Source organism: Typopeltis vanoorti, chromosome 2, assembly GCF_054136105.1.
Source record: "Typopeltis vanoorti isolate ZY-2024b chromosome 2, IOZ_Tvanoo_1.0, whole genome shotgun sequence".
NCBI lineage: Eukaryota > Metazoa > Arthropoda > Arachnida > Uropygi > Thelyphonidae > Typopeltis > Typopeltis vanoorti.
Genome location: NC_143550.1, coordinates 156,790,249 through 156,814,688, shown reverse-complemented (window position 1 = coordinate 156,814,688; position 24,440 = coordinate 156,790,249). Strand labels below are relative to the sequence as shown.

At 36.0% G+C, this 24,440-nt stretch overlaps 1 protein-coding gene across 1 annotated transcript in view; it reads right to left on the bottom strand.

Moving 5' to 3' along the window:
* The window catches only part of LOC150109560 (coiled-coil domain-containing protein 141-like), a 451,763-nt gene that overhangs the window by 287,569 nt on the left and 139,754 nt on the right, over positions 1-24,440 (bottom strand). The gene's annotated exons all lie outside the window — the stretch shown is intronic.

Here is a 24,440-nt window from a genome sequence, read left to right as displayed (position 1 = left end):
TCCTTTTTTATATACAGTTCTACCGAGTAAATAATGAACATTAATATATATATATATATATATATATATATATACATACTTATCTGTTTAAAAAGGAAGACATTTAACCAGTGTATACTTCCAGTCATCATGTATGGTTGTGAAACTTGGTGTCTAATAAAAGCACTGACAAATAAATTAGCAACAACTCAAAGAAAAAGGAGAGGCTGATGCTAAGCATCACATTAAAGGATAAGAAGCCAGACTCTTATCACTGACATCATTCTTCACCACTAGCGATTAAAATGGAAATGGGCTGGCCATCTATCCAGAGGAGGAGATGAGCGATGGACCACCATACTAACGAACTGGATTCCAAAAGAAGGGAAATGAGGCCAAGGACATCCTAAAAGAAGGCGGAGTGATGAATTGTCAAATTTTATTGGGAAAAATTGGTCAACCACTGCCAAGAACAGAGAAAAGTGGAAGGAACTGGAGGAGGCCTTTGTCCAGCAGCAGACAGAAAATGGCTGAAATGAAGAAGAGATATTATTATTATTATTATTATTATTATTATTATTATTGTTAAATGGGCAACTCCATGGGGTCCATTACACTCTTGGAGTACCCATGTAATTTAAATAGTAGGCCCTAAGTATTATGCATGGCAATGGGCAGGTCATATTGCAAGAAGAAACACTCAAAAATGGACAAAGTTAATATCTGAATGGTATCCCAGAGATAGAAAGCGCTACAGGAAGACCAAAATGACAGTGGGAGGATGAGATTAAAGAAATGGCTGGAACTAGAAAAACTCATGCTAGCACTGAATGAAGACAATGGGGGGGGGGGGCTTCATCCAGTAGTGGATAGAAAATGGCTGAAGATGATGATGAAACATTATACCAAACATACCAATATTTGCACAGTATTTTCATGCTTTGCTTTGAACTCATTTGCCAACATAACATCTATAACAGATTCTAGAAACATATTCCATTCATTCACCACTCTCCAAGAAAAAAATCTAATCCTCATCTTTACTAAACAAACTCTTGTTCAATTTCCACACAATGACCTCTTCCAGCTCTCCTCCCACCAGTTTTGCACTGAAAAATTTATTCCACATCAATCCTATAAAATCTTTGTAAGTCATATATCTTTATCATATCACCACTCTTCTGGCTTATCAACCACAAATCTTCAACCTATCTTCATAAGAAGCATTCCTTAGGCCTATCACCAACTTGGTCACTTGTCTCTGGATCCTCTCTATTTCTTTCCAGTGATGTACAGTGGGTGTGCCGCAGTAAGGCAACATTATTAAAAATCATTTAAATTTATTTAAAATACTTACTTTATTAAGAAAGTTGGGAAGTTGGGGTGCTTAAGGGTCAAAGCTGTATAACTGAGAGGAGACCTCCACATAGCCTTTAAAGGAATGCGGAGAACCGACCAGGGCTTCTGACCTAATGTCCAATCCTCACCTTCTCGTGGTGCACCCTGTTGGGTATCTACTTTGATACTGAACGAACGAGGATGGGCTGGCAATTTGGGATTTAGCCGACCAAATTGTATTCTTATTGGTTAAACCAAAATAAAAAATGATGGTACAACATGACAAAATTTCATGCCGGCTGGGGCGTCGCCCGGTTAAACAAGGCCCCCGTTGTTTTTGCCAGGGAACCAGGGCGAACAGCGAAAAGACAGCTACTGGAACAAATCTGAAAACAAACCCCAACTCAACATCATCAGAGTTAAAGATCGGTACTATCAACGTAAGAAGCCTGAATGGCAAAGAAATGAAGCTAGCTGAGGAATTAGATAAGTACCAGATCGACATAATAGGGGTGACTGAAACAAAAAAGACCAAAACTGGTGAGATCTTTCTGAGCAATAAATACAAAATGTTATATTCAGGCAATAACAATCAAGGAAAAGAAGGAGTAGCCATAGTATTCAACACAAAATACGAGGCTAATCTTCTTGAATGGCAGTCAGTCTCAAGTAGAGTAATGTGGGCAAATATCCGAATGGGGAACTGGACAATGAGACTTATTTGTGCCTATGGTCCCACAGAAGGCTCTACTAAGGTAGAAGTGGAGGAATTTTTTGAGGCTTTAGAAAAAGCAACTGACACAATGAAAAAGGAAAAGTTGGTCCTTGTTGGGGATCTAAATAGTAGAGTAGGAAATGATTGTGAGACATACAAAAATATTTTGGGAAAATTTGGAGAAAAGAGCAAAGCTAATAATAATGGCAAATATCTGTTGGATTTCTGCTCAGGACATGGACTGGTTATTACTAACACCATGTTCCAACATAAAAATGTGCACAAATTCACATGGAGAGAAGAGGCTAGGAATAAGAAAAGTCTCATTGACTATGTTATTGTTGATAGTGATGTTTTCTCCCAGGTGCAGGACACCAGAGTGTACAGAGGATTTGAAATTGGAAGTGATCACTATTTAGTCTTGAGCAGGATAAAATTGAATTTCATATTGAAAAGAATAACATGTAAGAAAGTTTTAAAGCGAATAAAAGTTGAGCAGTTCTCAGATGGAAACTGTAGACTAAAATACAGAAATATTATTGAAAAGAAAATGAAAGAGTTTGAGAACAGGAATCAAACCTTGGAGATTCAGTGGCAAACTCTGAAGGAAACATTGATTGATTCTGCCAGAGAGGCATGTGGTGTGGTTGTGTGCAAAGATAAAAAAATCAGAACTCCCTGGTGGACACAGGAAGTTAAAGAGGCAGTGAAGGAAAAGAAGAAAGCATATCAAAAGTTCCTGGCAAATAAGTCAGCTTTTACTCTTACAGAATACAGAGACAAATGTAAGAAAGCTAAACAGTGTGTAAAACTAGCTAAACAAAAGTCATGGGAGGACTTTGGCAAGAATATAGAAAATAAATATCAAGAAGGTGGCAAAATATTCTGGAGGTTGTTGAAGAAGCTTAGGAATGGAGGAAAGAGTGCTGTAAAAGGAATTAGAGATGATAAAGGTGACATGAAAATGGGAGAAAAGGATATCCTGGAAGTATGGAGTAATTACTTTGAAAAACTGCTAAATGAAACAAGCAGTGATGACAGCACAGTGGTAAAAAAAAAATTACCAGGCATGCAGTCAGGAATACATATCCATACTTGAAGTAGAAAAAGCCATCAAAGGCTTGAAATGTGGAAAGGCAGGAGGAGTAGATGATATTCGACCAGAAATGCTGAAGTATGGTGGTATAAGAGTCTTACAGTGGCTGCACTGCTTAGTTCAGAAAGCCTGGACAGAGGGACGAATTCCTGATGATTGGAGTAGAGCTCTCATAGTACCCATATATAAAAAGGGAAATAAAACTGAATGTGAGAATTACAGAGGTATTTCCCTACTGAGTGTTCCTGGCAAGATCTATGCAAGTATACTTGAGAAACGGTTGAGAAGAACTGTGGAAGAAAAGCTTGGTGAAGAACAAGCTGGATTCAGGCCAAATAGAGGCTGTCAGGATCAGATCTTCACTTTACGACAAATAGTCGAGAAAGCATGGGAATATAACAAAGATCTGTATTTAAGTTTTGTTGATTTGGAAAAGGCATATGACAAGGTGCCAAGAGAGAAGCTATTCAATACGCTGCAGTTATATGGTGTCAATGGGGCATTATATCAAGCAATACTTAGTCTGTATTTGAGTTGTGAGTCAGCAGTTAGAATTGAAGGAAGTACAGGAAGATGGTTTAATGTTAAATCTGGTGTGAGACAAGGATGTACATTATCCCCTCTGTTATTCATTATCTATATGGATCACATTATGAAGGAATGTGGTATTAAACCTGATATCAAAATTGGAGATGTTAATGTCAGCTCTTTGCTTTATGCGGATGATGTTATACTTCTAAATAAATCCGCTACAAGTCTGCAAGATTCTCTGACTAAATTGAATAGCTGTTGTAATAGATATGGTATGAAGGTTAGCAATAAAAAGACAAAGACAATGAAAATAGGCAGAATCATTGAAAATGTCAACTGTGTTGTGAATGGAGAACCTGTGGTACAAGTAAAACATTTTAGCTACTTGGGCACAATTTTTACTGAAGATGGTAAACTAAATATAGAAATAGACAACAGAATCAGCAAAGCTGGTATCGTGGGAAGTCAACTGAATAAATTCATATGGAATAAGAAAGAAATTAGTCGGAACACTAAATTAGCTGTATACAAAACTGTGTTCAAACCAATTTTAACTTATGGATCTGAGAGCTGGGTCAGAAGTAAAACACTTGACCAAAGACTAGAGACCGCAGATATGAGAGTCCTGAGAAAGATTAGAGGCGTGAACAGATGGCATCAATGGCAATATCATATTAAAAATGAGGATATTAGGAAAGAACTTGACATTGTCAGCATCCAGGAATGCGTTAGCAGAGCTAATCTCAGATGGTATGGTCACTTAAATAGAATGGGAGAGGAAAGATTAGCAAAACAAGTGTTCTCTGCCAGGTTGGCAGGAAAACGACCCAGAGGAAGACCAAGATATAGGTGGATTGATACGGTACAAAGTGCCTTAGACGATAGAAATATAAGATCTGATAATGCTGGAGTCTTGACAAGTAACAGACTGATTTGGAGGAAAATTGTAGATAGGAAGTTAGTAATGATGAAATTTTTTCATGTAGTACTGTCATATCCTGTACACCCCTTGAGGGTACATGGCAGGAATTTGATGATGATGATGATGATGACTTTATTAAGAAAAAAAAAACACTATTTATGCATCACTTAAGGCCTTCATTTCCAAGATGTAAATGCTATGTAAAGTTGGTACACAAAATATCCTCAAACCCTATTTTGAGTTGTTGATCAGGATAAAAATAAATGTCAGTTAAAAAAAATACACATCTAACAGGACATCACAAGGAATAACTAACTGCACTTCTTTTTTGGATGCAGGTAATCTACTATTTAGAACTAAGATACCTGTTCTGCTAAGAATCTGTACAGCTTTAAATCCCACACAAATTTCAGTCAGCTTAGCTGTGAGCAGCACATTCTAAGCTGCACAAGCTTTTTTAGAGTGTGCTGCTTAGCCTCTTCTCACCTACAATCATTAAAAATGCACACAGATGCTTCACCACAGACTCTGCACATTACTCTCTCTTTCTCAGGTGTGCTGTGACAGCAACACTTACTTTTTCTGATTTACAATCACAGTGTGAATCTCTTGATATATGTAACAGTTCATGACTATTTATTTCAAATAAATAACTGATATAAATAAAAAATAAATTTATTTCAAATAAATAACTGCTCAAAAATGACTTCATGAATTTTTCAAATTTGGGGCACACACTCAGCATACTCAGAATATATGCCCCCCCCACACACACACACACTTCTTCCTCATCCCCAAGAAACCCAGATTACCAGATTTCATTTTTGAAATTATGGATTCTACAACCATGTTAAAATAACTTTTTATTATCTCGATGTTTCGATCTTCATATCAAGATCATCATCTGGAGAATACACAAATATACAAGACAAGCTGAATTACATTACAAACCATAAGCTAAAGAAACAATGAATTGATCACATGTTATTCTACTGGCATGATCTCTAGTGAAAAAAAAAAAATAAAAAAAATAAAAAAAATTACATCAAGCTAGATTTAATTTATGATTATATAAATAAATATTCTTTCTTACAGATAGTTTTCATTCCAGTGACAGTGATGTCCTATTTTTTTATTATTACAATTGTTATTTTTGATTAAAAAAAAAAAAAAAAAAAAAATATATATATATATATATATATATATATATATACAGTCGATTCCGCTTAAATGGGACACGTTGGGACTAATCTATTTTGGCAAAATTAAGCGGCTGCCCCAATTAAACGAACTAATAATAAATTCTAAAATAAAATATGTAATATGCAGGTAAATGAATAAGTAGGTAAAAAATAATAATAATTAGGTACCTACTTTAATGGTTTATTAAACCAAAATACAGAAAATATTTGTACTATAAATTGTGCAGAAAAAAAATGCAATTAAAATTTGCAGGATTTTAATTTAATTTTAATTTTCAGGATTCAAATTTTAATTCTGCAAAAATGCATCAAGTGTAGTCTGTCTTTTGCTTTTGAAATTTTGCAGTTCTACAAAATAAGCACAGATATTCAGTGTGGATGTAGGGCTTCCTTCATTACCTTCCTGCATAAAATAATGCTGTAACCCGACTATAAATTTTTTGGCCTCACGATTAGTTACAAACACAGGTGGGTCATCATCCTCATCATCGCATTCTTCGTCAAATTTTTGACATTTGGATTTAATGACTTCAACAATTGCATCTTCAAAGTTTTCATTTTCATCGTAACATGATAAATTGCCATCTCTTGTTGAAAATTCTTCATTATTCATAATAGGAGCTTGCAGTATGTCTTCATTTTCATCACTACTCAAACTTTCAAGAACCTCCAAAGGTTTTAAACTACAAACAGCAAAGCAGTTTTGCATTGTGCTGCTTTTTATAGCTCGCCAACTGTCATAGACCAACTGTATAGCTTGCAAAATGGAAATTTTTGCACTGATCTCTCTGGCTGTTGATGAACTTGTTAATGGATTCCAGTATGTAATTAACCATTTTTCCTCGATACAACATCTTTAAATTTTTTATTATCCCCATGTCCATTGGTTGCACTAAGGATGTTGTATTAGGAGGAAGAAATTCCAGCCTTATATTTTTTTAGATTATCTAAATGAGGGTGTGCAGCACAATTATCGAGAAGCAACAAAATTTTCCTCTGCTTACGTTGTAATTCTACTTCCCAACTCGTAAGCCAATTCCAAAAAATTTCAGAAGTCATCCATGCATTACTATTGGCATGGTACTCTACTGGTAAACTCTCTATTCTTAACCCCTTTAAAGCATCGAGGCTTAGCATTTTTTTCCTACAATTAGTAGTTTTTGTTTGTCCGTACCCAATATATTTGCACAGCATAACACAGTAATGGGGTCCATTGCCCTTTTATACCCTGACAGCGCAATGTGCTTATAACACAGGGGAGCGAGCCGTCTGGCATAGCACATGGTAATAGAGGCCGGTTTCATCGGCGTTGTAAATATCATCTGAACAGAAATTCTCCAAAAAAGTAAGGATTTTAGTATTTTGCCATTGTTCAGCACTTACATTGTAAGCACTGCCCTTTTCACCGTGCGCTTTTTTAAATTTGATATCGTGTCTCGCTTTCCATTGAGACAACCAACCAGCGGTTACTTTAAAATCGTTATGGTCCAGCTTTTTAGCGATCTCCTCTGACTTCGCCTTCAACATTGGGCTGCTGATATTCATGCCTCGCCTGCTAACTATAGAAAAACCATTGATCTATTGTTTCTTCGACTTCTGGATCCTTTCCATCACGTTTTCTTTTGGATGTTCCTGGAATTTCTTTCTGTAATGTCCACTCCTCATGCAGTTGATTTTGTTGTTGTAGGAGACGCGCTATGGTAGATTTTGGTACACCAGTTATATCAGCAAGTCTACGATAGCTTGTATTTAATGGCTGGCTTTTAATTTATCCAGAAAAGCGATTTTACTTGAAAGTGTAAAATCATTTCTAGGCATCATGGCAAAGATTTAAAAATTGTAAATAAAATTGACACAATAAATTGATATCGCTAGGTACATTATATAGTAAGGGTAGATTCTTAAGCAGACGCATACTTGTCAGAATCACGACGAAAGATAACTGATTCGCTTCACGCTAGTGTTGCCAAATATTAGTGTACGTAGTGTTGCAATATTTTCGAAAAATCCATAAAATATATCAAAAATTGTTAAATTCCTTTTCAGTTACTGTCCCAATTAAGCATTTAAATTATGTATTAATATGTTGGTTTGGTTTCCGTTCTTTGAGATTTGTCCCAAAAAAGCGGCTGCCCCAATTAAACGGAATCGCTGTATATATATTATTTAAAAATTACAACAACAAGAAACGGCAGTGAATTATGTTTTTCAATCTCAATTGTGAACTGTATAAGTTTGTGTTGCTTGTTTAGGTGGCTAAGGAATGTGTCCTATGAGACCACAAAACCAGCTACAAAAGGAAAAAACGCAACTTTCAAGCTACGTAAACGCAGATATCTGGATGATCCCGGAAAAGATTACTGACAACACAGCGAACCACATTCTCCAAATGAAGAAAGAAAACCTAATTTCCAAATTCTAAAGACTAAAAAGTCGACAGAACCAGCCGCCATATTCAAATTTCTCCACAGTGAACAATAACAACCAACCAGAAGCAAGAAACAACAGTAGCCACCAATCACCTACAGGTAACAGTAACATAGTTAACCTATCCAACCACGCTTTAAACAAAGACGAAATCTCGATACTTAACAAAGGTTTAAATTTTGCCATAGCACCTAAATCGATAAATAAACTTGAATTTATTTGTAATATTGAAAGAGGCCTAAGATTCATCCCAAATAACAAATTTTTTCTAACATTTTAAATCATAACAAAACAATAACAAGCAATCTAACTAAACACGAATTAACAGCGGTAAAATCACTAAAGTCAAATCCGAACATCGTAATAACCAGAGCAGATAAAGGAAGCACCACCATTATTTTAAACCGAACCACTTATGGGGAAAAAATGAATCTGCTGGTCTCAGACAATAACACATACCAATTAGTTAACTATAACCCAACCAATAGAATAAAAGAAAAAACAGAGAATCTACTTAAATCAATTACCACATGGCCCGAAGATCCGATCAAAAAACTATTTCTGCACTACCCTCGTCCCCCGAGAATTTATGGGCTACCGAAAATTCGCAAAGAAAACACACTGCTAAGGCGTAGAGTCGAAGGGATAGATATCTTGACTTATCGCTTAGCCAAAAAAATTAGTGGCAACACTCAAGGAGTTGGTAAGTCATTCCCCCGTCCTATATCAAAAACACACAAAGCTTCATAAACATCATCAAAGACATTACATTAGAAAAATATGATCTATTAGTCAGTTTTTGACGTCTCTGCCCTCTTTACGAATGTCCCAATCAATAACACAATCCTTCTTTTACAAAACACATTTCTTCCAGATATCATAGTGCTCTTTGCACATGTATTACGTTCTGGTTATTTCGTATGGCAAAACGCTTTCTTCCTACAAAAAGAAGGCACAGCGATGGGTCGCCATCATCCCCCCTATTGCTAACTTTTATATGGAGCATTTTGAACAACTTCTTTTAGGTTCCTCCCCTTTAAAACCCAAAGTCTGGCTTAGATGTGTTGACGATGTTCTCACGATCTGGTTTCATGGTCGCTAGACACATTCCTTAGCCACCTAAACAAGCAACATAAACGTATACAGTTCACAATTGAGATTGAAAAACATAACTCACTGCCCTTTCTAGATTCACTTTTCACATGTCTTCCTTTGGGCAATCTTTCCTTCACTGTTTACCGGAAACCGACACATACTGCCCAATATATACACATAAACTCCTACCACCACCCAACACAAAAACTAGGTTTCATCAACACTCTAAAAAACAGGGCTCTGAAGATCTGCTCCAGTGAACAGGCACTGAAAGACGAATTTAAAGTGATCAGCAATACTTTCTAAAAAAATGGGTACAGCCAAAACACTATTAACAGAATTCTCTACAAGACCTCATTAAAAAACAAAGACAAACCAGACTACATTAAAACTATAACAATTCCCTGCATTAAAGGGATATCAGACAAAATAAACAGAGTACTACAAAAATACAACCTCAAAGCCTCCTTTAAACCTCCTGGAAAATTAAAAAGCTTATCAACTCATCCAAAGACCCACTCCCTCTGCTGGCCCACCTTGGAGTATACCGTACTTATTGCACCTGCAACATACCATACATAGGGGAAACAGGACACACAATTCTGATCAGACAAAAAGAACATAAACGACACATAAAATATAATAATTATGGTGAAGCTGGCCTTTCTGATCATGTCCTGAACACCTTGCATAGAATTGACTGGAAAAGCACTAATCTGCATCACACCAAAACATGGTATGAATGCAAATTTAAGGAAGCCTGTGAGATCATTATCAACCACCCCAATCTTAACAATAATGATGGTCTAAAAAAATCCCATACATATGGAAGGCATATATTCGTCCCACTAATCCTTCCTCTCTAAGAACAACTATAAACAGGACTGTAGAAAATCCAGGATCGTAAATCAAAAATAACAATTGTAATACAAAAAAATAGGACATCACTGTTAACCACGTTACCGCCCATTATGGATCAAATATGCATCCGCATACACTTCATATCCATCATATATTTCAATGTAATATCAGTGGTATGACAATTTTAATAAGCACTTCACATCCATGGTAACTTGGATGTATATATATACGTCCTGGCCACTAGCGTGGCTAAGGAAAAAATCTGTAAGAAAGAATATTCATTCTTGTTGTAATTTATAAATAATATATATATATATATATATTTTTTTTTTTTAAGTCAAAAATAACAATTGTAATAATAAAAAAATAGGACATCACTGTCACTGGAAGGAAAATTATCTGTAAGAAAGAATGTTTATTCAAGTAATCATAAATTAAATCTAGCTTGATGTAATTTTTTTTTTTTCACTAGAGGTCATGCCAGTAGAATAACATGTGATTAATTCATTGTTTCTTCAGCTTACAGTTTGTAATGTAACAGAGCTTGTCTTGTATATTTGTGTATGCTCTAAATGATGATCTTGATATGAAGATTGAAACGTCAGGATAATAAAAAGAATTATTTTAACACGGTTGTAAAATCCATAATTTCAAAAATGAATGCTGATCACCGTGTAACACCAAAAGAAAGGAACAGATTGCCAGATCTGTGCACAGTAGTTCAGATGGGGACTTACCAAGGCTTATAAAGAAATATACTAATATAATAACCTATTTATTTCTTCTTTTCAGGGTGTTCTTCATAAATAAGTAATCTTATAAGTTGTTTTAGCCACTTTTGCTATGTACCATATATACTTGCATAAATCTTACCATCCTTGGCTTCTTCAATTTCCTAAAGATTACTACAGCTGGTAATCTTTTCATCCCAATATGCATAACCTAAACCTTTGCCCGATGAAATTGATACCCACTCTCTTTTGTGTATATTGCCAGTCTATTTAAATCATCTTGAAAATTTTCAATATCATTATTGACTATTGCTCTACTCAATTTTGCATCATTGGCAAACAACTTAATACTTCTCCTGAGATCATTTCCTATATCATTAACATACATGTTCATCCATCCACAGTACTAATGTACTATAGGTTGACCAACCTCTTGCGCATGGGCTCTCCATAAAAAATAAACAAATAAATTAAATAAAATAAAAAATTAAACAGTAGTGGCCCAATTACAGAGCACTGCAATTACACAACACTAATCACAGGCCTTCTGCTGGACTCTACTAATGAATAAACTACTGTCTAGTATCTCTACATCAGCCACCCTTGCCTTTTATTACTAAATTTATATCCATCCCCACTTGCTGCAGTTTATATATCAGAATTCCTTGCAGTATCACCATGTAGCCATTACCTTTATCAAATTCAGATATCACTTTATTATGAAAAGTGACTAAGTTACTGAGGCATGACCTACCCTTCACTAAATCATGCTGTATTCCTTCCTCCCCCCATATAGTATACAATTCTTGTCTACCCATACATTACCTAGATATTTTCTTTAACCACCACTCCAAAAATGATCGGCTGATAATTTGTAGCCTCAAATCTTGGAGCCTCCTTTATTTATATTTATATAATATATTATATTTATATATGTTCATTCAATCATATGTGCTCTACTTAGGATAATGAAACAAGTAGTACTACTATATATTTATGTATTTATTTATTTGCAGTTATAAAATATATATATCCTATTTATATAATATACATTCATTCATCTAGATCAGTGTAATACGTGTAATAAGGGATACGCAAAAGATCTTTAAGGGATATGAGGCACTTATTTTTTAATTTTGATTACTTTTATATTTTTGTCACAGATAAGTGTAGGTCATCGTTATCAAATTCCTGCCATGTACCCTCAAGGGGTGTACAGGATATGATAGTACTACATGAAAAATTTACATCATTACTAACTTCCTATCTATAATTTTTCTCCAAATCAGTCTGTTACTTGTCAAGCCTCCAACATTATCAGATCTTATATTTCTATCATCTAAGGCACTTGGTATCATATCAATCCATCTATATCTTGGTCTTCCTCTGGGTCGTTTTCCTGCCGGCCTGGCAGAGAACACTTGTTTTGCTAATCTTTCCTCCCCCATTCTATTTAAGTGACCATACCACCTGAGATTAGCTCTGCTAACGCATTCCTGGATGCTGACAATGTCAACTTCTTTCCTAATATTCTTATTCTTAATATGATATTGACATTGATGCCATCTGTTCATGTTTGTAATTTTTCTCAGGACTCTCATATCTGCGGTCTCCAGTCTTTGGTCAAGCATTTTACTTCTGACCCAACTGTCAGATTCATAAGTTAAAACTGGTTTGAAGACTGTCTTGTATACAGCTAATTTAGTGTTCCGACAAATTTCTCTCTTATTCCATATGAATTTATTCAATTGACTTCCTACCATATCAGCTTTGTTGATTCTGTTGTCTATTCCCATATTTAATTTACCATCTTTTCCATCTTTACCGCCATTTAATTTACCACATTCCACACCCTCTTCATACCACTGTATAAAGAAGGTGTGAGTAGGGGAATGAGAGGCAGGTTTTTTTTGTGCAGAGTTGTGAATTGGAATGCCTTGCCTGAGAGTGTGGTGTCTGCAAGGTGTTTGAGTGTGTTTAAGACATGGTATGATGAGATGTGTGTGTGATAAAAGAACCTCTCAGATGAGTCTTTGACTTCATGAGGTCTTGGGGTAATAATAATAATAAATAGTAATAATTATTATTATTACTATTATTACGGGCAACTCCAGGGAGTCATTAGACTAATCTCAACTAAAAATTGTGCCTAAGTAGCTGAAATGTTTTACTTGTTCTACAAGTTCTCCGTTCAACATAGTTAACATTTTCAACAATTCTGCCTATTTTCATTGTCTTTGTCTTTTTATTGCTGACCTTCACCATATCTATTACAACAGTTATTCAATTTAGTCAGGGAATCTTGCAGACTTGTAGTGGATTTATTTAGAAGTATAACATCATCCGCATAAAGCAAAGAGCTGACATTAATATCTCCAATTTTGATATCATGTTTAATACCACTTTCCTTCATAATGTGATTCATATAGATAATGAATAACAAAGGGGATAATGTACATCCCTGTCTCACACCAGATTTAACATTAAACCATCTTCCTGTACTTCCTTCAATTCTAACTGCTGACTTACAACTCAAATAAAGACGAAGTACTGCTTGATATAATGCCCCATTGACACCATATAACTGTAGCGTATTGAATAGCTTCTCTCTTGGCACCTTGTCATATGCCTTTTCCAAATCGACAAAACTTAAATACAGATCTCTGTTATATTCCCATGCTTTCTCAAGTATTTGTCGTAAAGTGAAGATCTGATCCTGACAGCCTCTATTTGGACTGAATCCAGCTTGTTCTTCACCAAGCTTTTCTTCCACAATTCCCTCAAGTATACTTGCATAGGTCTTGCCAGGAACACTCAGTAGGGAAATACCTCTGTAATTCTCACATTCAGTTTTATTTCCCTTTTTATATATGGGTACTATGCGAGCTCTACGCGAATCATCGGGAATTCATCCCTCTGTCCAGGCTTTCTGAACTATGCAGTGCAGCCACTGTATAGTTCAGACTTTTATACCACCATACTTCAGCATTTCTGATCGAATATCATCTACTCCTGCAGCCTTTCCACATTTCAAGCCTTTGGTGGCTTTTTTCTACTTCAAGTATGGATATGTATTCCTGACTGAATGCCTGGGCAGTGTTTTTTACCACTGTGCTGTCATCACTGCTTGTTTCATTTAGCAGTTTTTCAAAGTAATTATTCCATACTTCAAGGATATCCTTTTCTCCCGTTTTCATGTCACCTTTATCATCTCTAACTCCTTTCACAGAACTCTTTCCTCCATTTCTAAGCTTCTTCAACATCCTCCAGAATATTTTGCCACCTTCTTGATATTTATTTTCTATATTCTTGCCAAAGTCCTCCTATGACATTTGTTTAGCTCATTTTACACAGCGTTTAGCTTTCTTACATTTCTCTTCTCTAAGAGCACAAGCTGACTTACAGGGTGTTCGGGATAAATTTGACAGTTTCGTAAGGAAAAAGAAAATCTTCTTTGTATCTATTAAATTTAATGAATTGACAAAAAAACATTACAGGCAGAGTTAATTACAATACTATCAACAAGATTTACTCAAAATAACCACCATTAGCATCGATCACAGCTTCAATTCTGCTTCGGAACCTCGAACAAGCTGATGCTACAGTCTCCCTGGGAAGGGCCGCAAAAACTGTTTTAATTTTATCCATTAACTGGGCTTTTGTATTACTGGAAGTGCGATTGGTGTCTTTTTCAACTGCGCCCCATACAAAATAATCCATGGGATTAAGGTCTGGGGAGTTTGGAGGCCAAACATTTGGACTGGTGAAGTCGTAGAAATTTTCAGACAACCATTTTTGACTTTTCCCAGAGGTGTGGCAAGGGGCCGAATCCTGCTGCCATACATACGGCCTACCATTGGCTACTCTTGTTATCCAGGGCTTGACTACAGTTAGCAACTCCACGAACAAAGCCCGAATTCCAATGCCAGGGTTCTTCAACACCTGTTCCTGCAGATTTGCGAGGAATTCTGCTGTACGAACGCAATCAGATCGTCTGCTAGGGATCTTTCTTCTTGCTACATCCTCGTAGTCACCATTGCAAGTCTCTAGTTCATGCCTGATTGTTTTTACTGTATTCAGGGAGCATTGGGCAGCAGTCGTAATATCCTTATTTTGATGGCGGGCACGAATCATCATGATACAAGTTATTCTCTTCCATGATTCAGGTGGGTTCCAGCTATCCATCCTTTCTGACATCTTGTATATGAATGAAGAAGGGTCCAAACTTTTAAATGAAGAGAAGTGTGTGTTAATACATGTAACTTACGGAAAAATATAATTAATTATAAATATGTCAAATTTATCCCGAACACCCTGTATTTGCCAGGAACTTTTGATATGTTTTCTTCTTGTCCTTCACTGCCTCTTTAACTTACTTTATCCACCAAGTTCTGATTTTTCTATCCTTGCAGACAACCTCACCACATGCCTCTCTGGTTGAATCAACCAGGGTTTTCTTCAAAGCTTAAGATAAGTGTAGGTTTATTCTATAATTATTTTTTAATAACTAAAAATTCCAAAGGAAGTTTTAAACAAAATGTGTCTCTTTGCATGTATCAAATGACCTCCGTCACGACTGCATCTGGTTGATGGCATATTGCATTCTGACTGTGTAGTTTGAACTGTTTGCATTGAAGGTTTAAATTCAAATAGATCTAACCAAGTGGTCGGAATGCTCCAATAAATTTTAGAATCATTTGAATCTTAAAATGTAATGGTCCTCAGTGATTGTTTCAGCACCTGTGCATGCATCTTATGTATTTTTAATCACCTTTGTGTCATAAGTTGTGATGAATGTACAGGTTATATGTGCACAGACACTTTTTTAAGTAGCTGTGTTTTTGTTGTTGGTTATTAACAAATGTTGAAGAATAGTCTAATAATAATTAATTTTTAAATATTTAACAAATATTAATATCTCTCTCTTTTATATTTCTCAAACCATTTAAGATGAATCATTTCCTAAAAATGGAATGTTTGAAACATGCAATAGAAAACAGTGAAGGAAGTGAAAATAATTGCAGTAACTTCAAGAAAGAACTCATTCATGCTTAATTTATTATAATGTAAATATTAAAAAATAATATTGTTTAATATTTATGTTATAATAGAATTTTTTGTGCTTGGATGGAATATTATTATAATTTCTCCCAAATTGTTCTTGCCTGAGAAGGGGATGGGAGTAATATACTGATGTTACTAAAATTTTACAAGGGGTATGTGAATACTGAAAGTTTGGGAAACACTTATCATGTGCTATTTAGATAATAAAACAAATAGCATAAACAAATAGTGGAGGAATTTTTTGATGCTTTAGAAAAAGCAACTGACATAATGAAAAAGGAAATGTAGGGGATCTAAATTGTTGGGGATCTAAATAGCAGAGTAGGAAATGATTGTCAGACATACAAAAATATTTTTGTATGTCTGACAATCTAGACACCAGAGTGTACAGAGGATTTGAAATTGTAAGTGATCACTATTTAGTTTTGAGCAGGATAAAATTGAATTTCATATTGAAAAGAATAACATGTAAGAAAGTTTTAAAGCGAATAAAAGTTGAGCAGCTCTTAGATGTGAACTGTAGACTAAAATAAACAAAGATTATTACAGAAAAAATGGAAGAATTTGAGAACAGGAATCAAATCTTGGAGATTCAGTGGCAAGCCTTGAAGAAAACCCTGATTGATTCAGCCAGAGAGGAATATGATGAGGTTGTCTGCAAGGATAGAAAAATCAGAAAAATATGGTGGACATATGAAGTTAATGAGGCAGTGAAGGAAAAGAAGAAAGCTTATTAAAAGTTCCTAGCAAATAAGTCAGCTTGTGCTCTTAGAGAATACAGAGACAAATGTGAGAGAGCTAAACACTGTGTAAAACAAGCTAAACAAAAGTCATAGGAGGACTTTGGCAAGAATATAGAAAATAAATATCAAGAAGGGGGCAAAATATTCTGGAGGTTGTTGAAGATGCTCAGAAACGGAGGAAAGAGTTCTGTAAAAAGAATCAGAGATGATAAAGGTGACACGAAAATGGGAGAAAAAGATATCCTTGAAGTATGGAGTAATTACTTTAAAAAACTGCTAAATGAAACAAGCAGTGATAGCACAGTGGTAAAAAAACTCAACACGCATACAGTCAAGAATACATATCCATACTTGAAGTAGAAAAAGCCATCAAAAGCTTGAAATGTGGAAAGGCAGTAGGAGTAGATGATATTCGACCAGAAATGCTGAAGTATGGTGGTATAAAAGTCTTAAAGTGACTGCACTGCATAGTTCAAAAGGCCTGGACAGAGGGACGAATTCCAGATGATTGGAGTAGAGCTCTCAAAGTACCAATACATAAAAAGGGAAATAAAACTGATTGTGAGAATTACAGAGGTATTTCCCTACTGAGTGTTTCTGGCAAGATTTATGCAAGTATACTTGAGAAATGGTTGAGAAGAATTGTGGAAGAAAAGCTTGGTGAAGTACAAGCTGGATTTAGGCCAAATAGAGGCTCTCAGGATCAGATCTTCACTTTACGACAAATACTTGAGAAAGCATGGGAATATAAAAAAGATCTGTATTTAAGTTTTGTCAATCTGGAAAAGGTATATGACAAGGTGCCAGGAGAGAATCTATTCCAAACACTACAGTTATATGGTGTTAATGGGGCATTATATCAAGCGATACTTAGTCTTTATTTAAGTTATAAGTCAGCAGTTAGAACTGAAGGAAGTACAGGAAGATGGTTTGATGTTAAATCTGGTGTCAGACAAGGATGTACATTATCCCCTCTGTTATTCATTATCTATAAGGATCACATTATGAAGGAAAGTGGTATTAAACATGATATCAAAATTAGAGATGTTAATGTGAGCTCTTTGCTTTATGCAGACGTTATACTTATCAATAAATCCACTACGACTCTGCAAGATTCCTTGATTAAATTGAATAACTGTTGTAATAGATATGGTATGAAGGTCAGCAATAAAAAGTCAAAGACAATGAAAATAGGCAGAATCATTGAAAATGTCAACTGGCTTGTGAATGGAGAACCTGTGGAACAAGTAAAACATTTCAGCAACTTAGGCACGATTTTTAGTGAAGATGGTAAATTAAATATGGAAATAGACAACAGAATCAACGAAGCTGGTATGGTAGGAAGTCAATTGAATAAATTCATATGGAATAAGAGAGAAATTAGTCGGAACACTAAATTAGCTGTATACACGACAGTGTTCAAACCAATTTTAACTTATGGATCTAAGAGCTGGGTCAGAAGTAAAACACTTGACCAAAGACTAGAGACTGCAGATTAGGGTAGTCCTGAGAAAGATTACAGCCATGAACAAGATGGCATCAATGGCAATATCATATTAAAAACAAGGATATTAGGAAAGAAGTTGACATTGTCAGCATCAATGGCAATATCATATTAAAAACAAGGATATTAGGAAAGAAGTTGACATTGTCAGCATCAATGGCAATATCATATTAAAAACGAGGATATTAGGAGAGAAGTTGACATTGTCAGCATCTAAGAATGCATTAGCAGAGCTAATCTCAGGTGGTATGGTCACTTAAACAGAATGGGCGAGTAAAGATTAGCAAAACAAGTTCTCTGCTAGGCTGGAAGGAAAATGACCCAGAGGAAGACCAAGATATAGGTGGATTGATACGGTACAAAGTGACTTAGATGATAGAAATATAAGATCTGATAATTATTATTATTATTATTATTCAGGCCTCCATGGAGTCAAAAGACTCATCGTGGGAGGTACTTCCTAAGAACATAAAGTCTGTCAAGACTCATCGATGGGCGGTCTCCCGTAGGAAACACAAAGGCTATCATACCACTCTTTAAACTCATTGACCTTTCTCGCTCTCACCACTCCATCAGGCCATGCATTCCACGGTTCACCACCCTCCATTTAAAGAAACCACTCCTCACCCTCTTGCTCACAGTTTCCTTTAGTAACTTCCAGGGATGGCCTCTTGTCATCACTCCTTCCCGCTGCTGGAGTCTTGACAAGTAACAGACTGATTTGGAGGAAAATTGTAGATAGGAAGTTAGTAATGATGTAATATATTTAGTTTAATCCTTTATCCAAGTGTGAGCAAACAAAATTTGTGCCTGAAAGTATCTTCAGGACTGGGGTAAGGTGATACAACACCATGTGACTCGTTGCAAAGGTGGAGCAAGCTAACATCACTCCTATCTCAGTATCTCCCATAATGCAAAACACATCTCCTTGCGGATATGATAATGTTATGCATTAAGGGAAGAGCCACTACCCAGACTAGTTTCGACCTTTATTGAGGTCTCTTCAGAGGGAGCCAGGCCCAAGTGGAGATACCAGGCAGAAGCATTAGCAAAGTCATCTCTACCTATAGGAGTTGCCAAACTAATTAGTGCGGATCACATTATGGGTAAATATCAAGAATAGTGATCAGACTTGCTCCACCTTTGGTATGAGTTGCCTCAGCTTGCACTACCTTAAGGGTCAGTTGCTTCACTATCCAGGTATTTGCTTACACTTGGAATCGCCGAACTTTATACAGTTTCTATATTCGGCATGAAACTCTTTGAGTTTCTTATTCGGCTAAAAAACAATATGGGATGTAATATCCCTTAACTTAAATAAGTTATGTCACCAAATTGAAGCCTTTGGCTCTTCATATATTTAGTAATTTATTAGGACACGTCTTGGCAATTCTCAGAGAAGGGATGCAAGTTCTGTTTTATCAATTTCATCACATATACTTCTAATCAATGTAAAATATTGATTAAAATAAAATAAAAGTTGATTCATTTTCTTTGTATGTATAAGAAATATCTTGGAGTAGATGTTAGTTTGATCTGAAAGATTCCTCTTTACCCATCCTTAGAACAGAATGTTCTTCACCCAGCCACTCTTGATTTCATGTTCTTATACAAACTTGGTATTATTAATTAGGTCTACCTACTCACTGATGAGACCTCAATAAAGGTTGAAACCGGTCTGGGTAGTGACCTTCTCTCATAATGTAGAACAGTAATACAGCTCCTAGGAGCTAAGTTCACTTTATGGGTAAAAAATATCAAGAATAGTGATCGGAACTTGCTCCACCTTTGCTATGAGTTGCCTCAGTTTGCACTACCTTAAGGGTCAGTTGCTGCACTATATCATCCAGGTATTTGCTTACGCTTGGAACTGCTTACTGCTTAGAGAATTTATGGGCTCCGAAAATTCACAAAGAAAACACACCATTAAGGCCCATAGTTGAAGCGATTGATAGCCAGACTTATTACTTAGCCAAAAAAATTAGCGGCAACACTCAAGGAGTTGGTAAGTCATTCCCCTCTCCTATATCAAAAACACACAACACTTCATAAACATCATCAAAGACATTACATTAGAAAAAGATGATCTATTAGTTAGTTTTGACATCTCTGCCCTCTTTACGAATGTTCCAATTAATGACACAATTCTTCTTTTACAGAACAAATTTCCTCCAGATATCACAGCGCTCTTTGCGCATGTATTACGTTCTGGTTATTTTGTATGGCAAAATGCTTTCTACCTACAAAAAGAAGGCACAGCCATGGGCTCGCCATTATCCCCCCCCCCCCCCCCGATTGCTAACTTTTATATGGAACATTTTGAACAACTTGTTTTAGGTTCCTCCCCTTTAAAACCCAAAGTCTGGCTTAGATGCGTTGACAATGTTCTCACGATCTGGTCTCATGGTCGCTAGACACATTCCTTAGCCACCTAAACAAGCAACACAAACATATACAGTTCACAACTGAGATTGAAAAACATAACTCACTGCCCTTTCTAGATTCGCTTCTCACGTCTTCCTTTGGGCAATCTTTCCTTCACTGTTTACCGGAAACTGACACGTACTGCCCAATATATACACATAAACTCCTACCACCTCCACCCAACACAAAAACTAGGTTTCATCAACACTCTAAAAAACAAGGCTCTGAAGATCTGCTCCAGTGAACAGGCACTGAAAGACGAATTTAAAGTGATCAGCAATACTTTTCAAAAAAATGGATACAGCCAAAACACTATTAACAAAATTCTCTACAAGCCCTCAATAAAAAACAAAGATAAACCAGAGTACAGTAAAACTATAACCATTCCCTACATTAAAGGGACATCAGACAAAATAAACAGAGTACTACAAAAATACAACCTCGAAGCCACCTTTAAACCTCCTGCAAAATTAAAAAGCTTACTCAACTCATCCAAAGACCCACTCCTCCCGCTGGCCCACCTTGGAGTATACCGCATTTACTGCACCTGCAACATACTATACATAGGAGAAACAGGACGCACAATTCCGATCAGACAAAAAGAACATAAACGACACATCAAATATAATAATTATGGTGAAGCTGGCCTTTCTGATCATGTCCTGAACACCTTACATAGAATTGACTGGAAAAGCACTAGTTTGCGTTCATACCAAAACATGGTATGAACGCAAATTTAAGAAACTTGTGAGATCGTTATCAACCATCCCAATCTAAACAATAATGATGGCATAAAAATCCCATACATATGGAAGCCATATATTCGTCCCAAGAATCCTTCCTCTCTAAGAACAACTATAAACAGGACTGTAGAAAATCCAGGATCCTAAATCTAAAATAACAACTTTAATAATAAAAAATAGGACATCACTGTTAAAGAAAAAATCTATAAGAATGTTTATTCATCTTGTAATTTATAAATAATTTATTTTATTTTTTATTTTATTTTATTTATTTATTTTTATTTTTTTAAAATCAAAAATAACAATTGTAATAATAGAAATAGGACATCACTGTTACTGGAAGGAAAGCCATCTGTAAGCAAGAATGTTTATTCATGTAATCATAAATTAAATCTATCATGATGTAATGTTTTATTTTTTTTTTTTCACTAGAGGTCATGCCAGTGAGTAGCATGTGATGAAATCATTGTTTCTCTAGCTTTCGGTTTGAAATGTAACGTAGCTTGTCTTGTATATTTATGTATGCTCCAGATGATGATCTTGATATGAAGTTCGAAACGTCGGGATAATAAAAAGAGTCATTTTAACACGGCTGTAGAATCCATAATTTCAAAAATGAATGCTGATCACCATGTAACACTAAAAGAAAGGGCTTTCAACGATAGGAATGATATGTACTGTGGTCTGTAATAGCTTGGCATCCCACAATGAGTCTTCTAATTCAAAGTTTGCCCAGAATTAGCAATAGTACTAAAATTGAAAAGTTTGAGTGCAAGAGGGGGAAACTTATGCAGTAATTGTATATTTGTTCATCCTTATTCATGGAATAAATTGCAGAATAGAGTGGATAAAAATAAGGATGGGACTACCGAAATTAGTGACATGTATATTAGTTCTAAAGCTGGTACAAGAACTAAAGGGAGTCTGCAATTTTTGTATACTAATGCAAGAAGCATTTGAAATAAGAGGGAAGAATTTTTGGAATTAGTCAGTGCAATCTCACCAAAAGTTGTAGGCATTAGTGAAACTTGGCTGTCAGCAGAAGATGTGGTTAATGGAAATGAATGTATGTGATGGGTACAGTATTTTCAGGGAGGATAGAGAAGATAGAACGGAGGAGGGAGGGGGGGGGGAGGAGTACTGTTGATGACAGCCGATGAGTTGCAACCAAAGAAAGTAGTATATCAAGAGGATAGATATGCATGTGAATGATAGTTCATTTGAGGCAGTCTGGTGTGAAATAGTGACCAAAGCAACCAAATGTACAGTTGGTTGCTGCTATAGGCCAGGAAGTACAGGGGGTGATATAATTCATGCATCAGCAAATTAGTGCAATGGGTGCAGGGTTAGTGATTATTATGGGGGGATTTTAATTATGGTGAAATCAATTGGAAGGAGGAAATATCACGTAGCAAAAAGGAAGTGGAATTCATACATCTTCTAAGAGATAATTACTTGAAACAGCACATAACTGAAGGAACACGTGGTGTGACAGTGTTGGACCTGGTCATTGGTTCAGAGGACATATGCATAAGTAAGGTGTCCTCGTTACCTCTAATTGGTGAGAGTGATCATGTGGTACTGACTTGGGAGGTTGCAAAATTTGTGGATTTCTCTCTTAACCCCTTAATGCACCAATTAAAAATCAGAAAGCGGTCGTTTTTCCGCCAATTTCCTTTGGGTGAGGGTCATTTGCTGGATCAAATCCATCATTATTTGAAAAATGTAGAAACTGTTTTATGGCCTTGAAGCATTTCCCGCTTTCATCTTCTGAACTAAATAACCAGTCTTGATCACTATCCATGATAGGGTAATAAATATAACGTAAAAATTGTCTAGCATGTATATTCAGTTGTATTTATATGTGACACTAATATTCACAGTCACACGTATTAACTTGGGTGCACAGAAAAAAATTCAGTTTCTTGGACCTGAGTTAACTCGGTTGAGTGCATTAAGGGGTTAAGGGGTATATACGGAACTACAGGTTAGGCAATTATAACAAGCTTCGAAGTGAGCTTACAGCCGTCCCATGGCAGAACATATTGCAGGGGAAAGATGTTAGCAGTGCATGGGATAAAATCAGCAGATATCTGAGGAAGGCAATATCAGAATGTAATCTCATGGTCAGGAAGAAAAACAAGGTAGGCATTAGATGGATGAGTACTAGTATCAAGCATGATTTGCAAAAAAAAAAAAATGTTATGGAATTTACAAAGAGAAAGGTGATCAGTACACCCATGAGCAGTACAAGGCTCAAGCTAGGAAGGTTACCAGCATAGTAAGAAAAGCTAAATCAGATTATGACAAGACCATAGCCAAGGAAATCAAGAGTAATTCCAAAGAGTTCTTCTGCTATATGGCAAGTAAAAGGAGGAATGACTTTGCGTGAATGTGCAAAGGAATTGTCAATACCTCTTACTTGGTTATTTAACTTAAGTTTGAACTCTGGTATGGTCTCTATAGTTCTTTTGCATAAAGGTGGCTCTAAAACTGTGGTAGTTAATTACAGACCAATCACCATCTCGGGAGTGGTGGTAAAACTATTGGAAAAATTGGAAAGACAAAATTCAAGAATGGGTGGATCGGGATATGCTCTATAGGGGCCAACATGGTTTTGTTAAAGGTCAATCCTGCCTTAGCAATTTATTAACTTTTTATAATAGAATGACATCTGAGTTGGACAAAGGAAAAAGGAAATGGCTACACAGTGGTACTTCTGCATTTTGCTAAGGCTTTTGACAGGATACCCATGGAATACTGTTGCACAAATTGGAGCAGATGGGGATGGATATTAAACTGGTGATATGGATAAGAGAATGGCTTAGGGAGAGATACCAGAAAGTGGTGTATGGAGGAGCAGAGTCCAGGATGAGGCAGATGCCCAGTGGTGTGCCTCAGGGCTCTGTGCTTGGGCCATTGTTGTTTAATTTGTATATAAATGATATAGGAAATGGCTTAAAGGGAGATGTTCAGTTGTTTGCTGATGATGCAAAGTCGGGTAGCGCAATAAAAAATCAAGCTGATGTTGAAAGTTTGCAGGATGATTTAAATAAGCTAGTAGA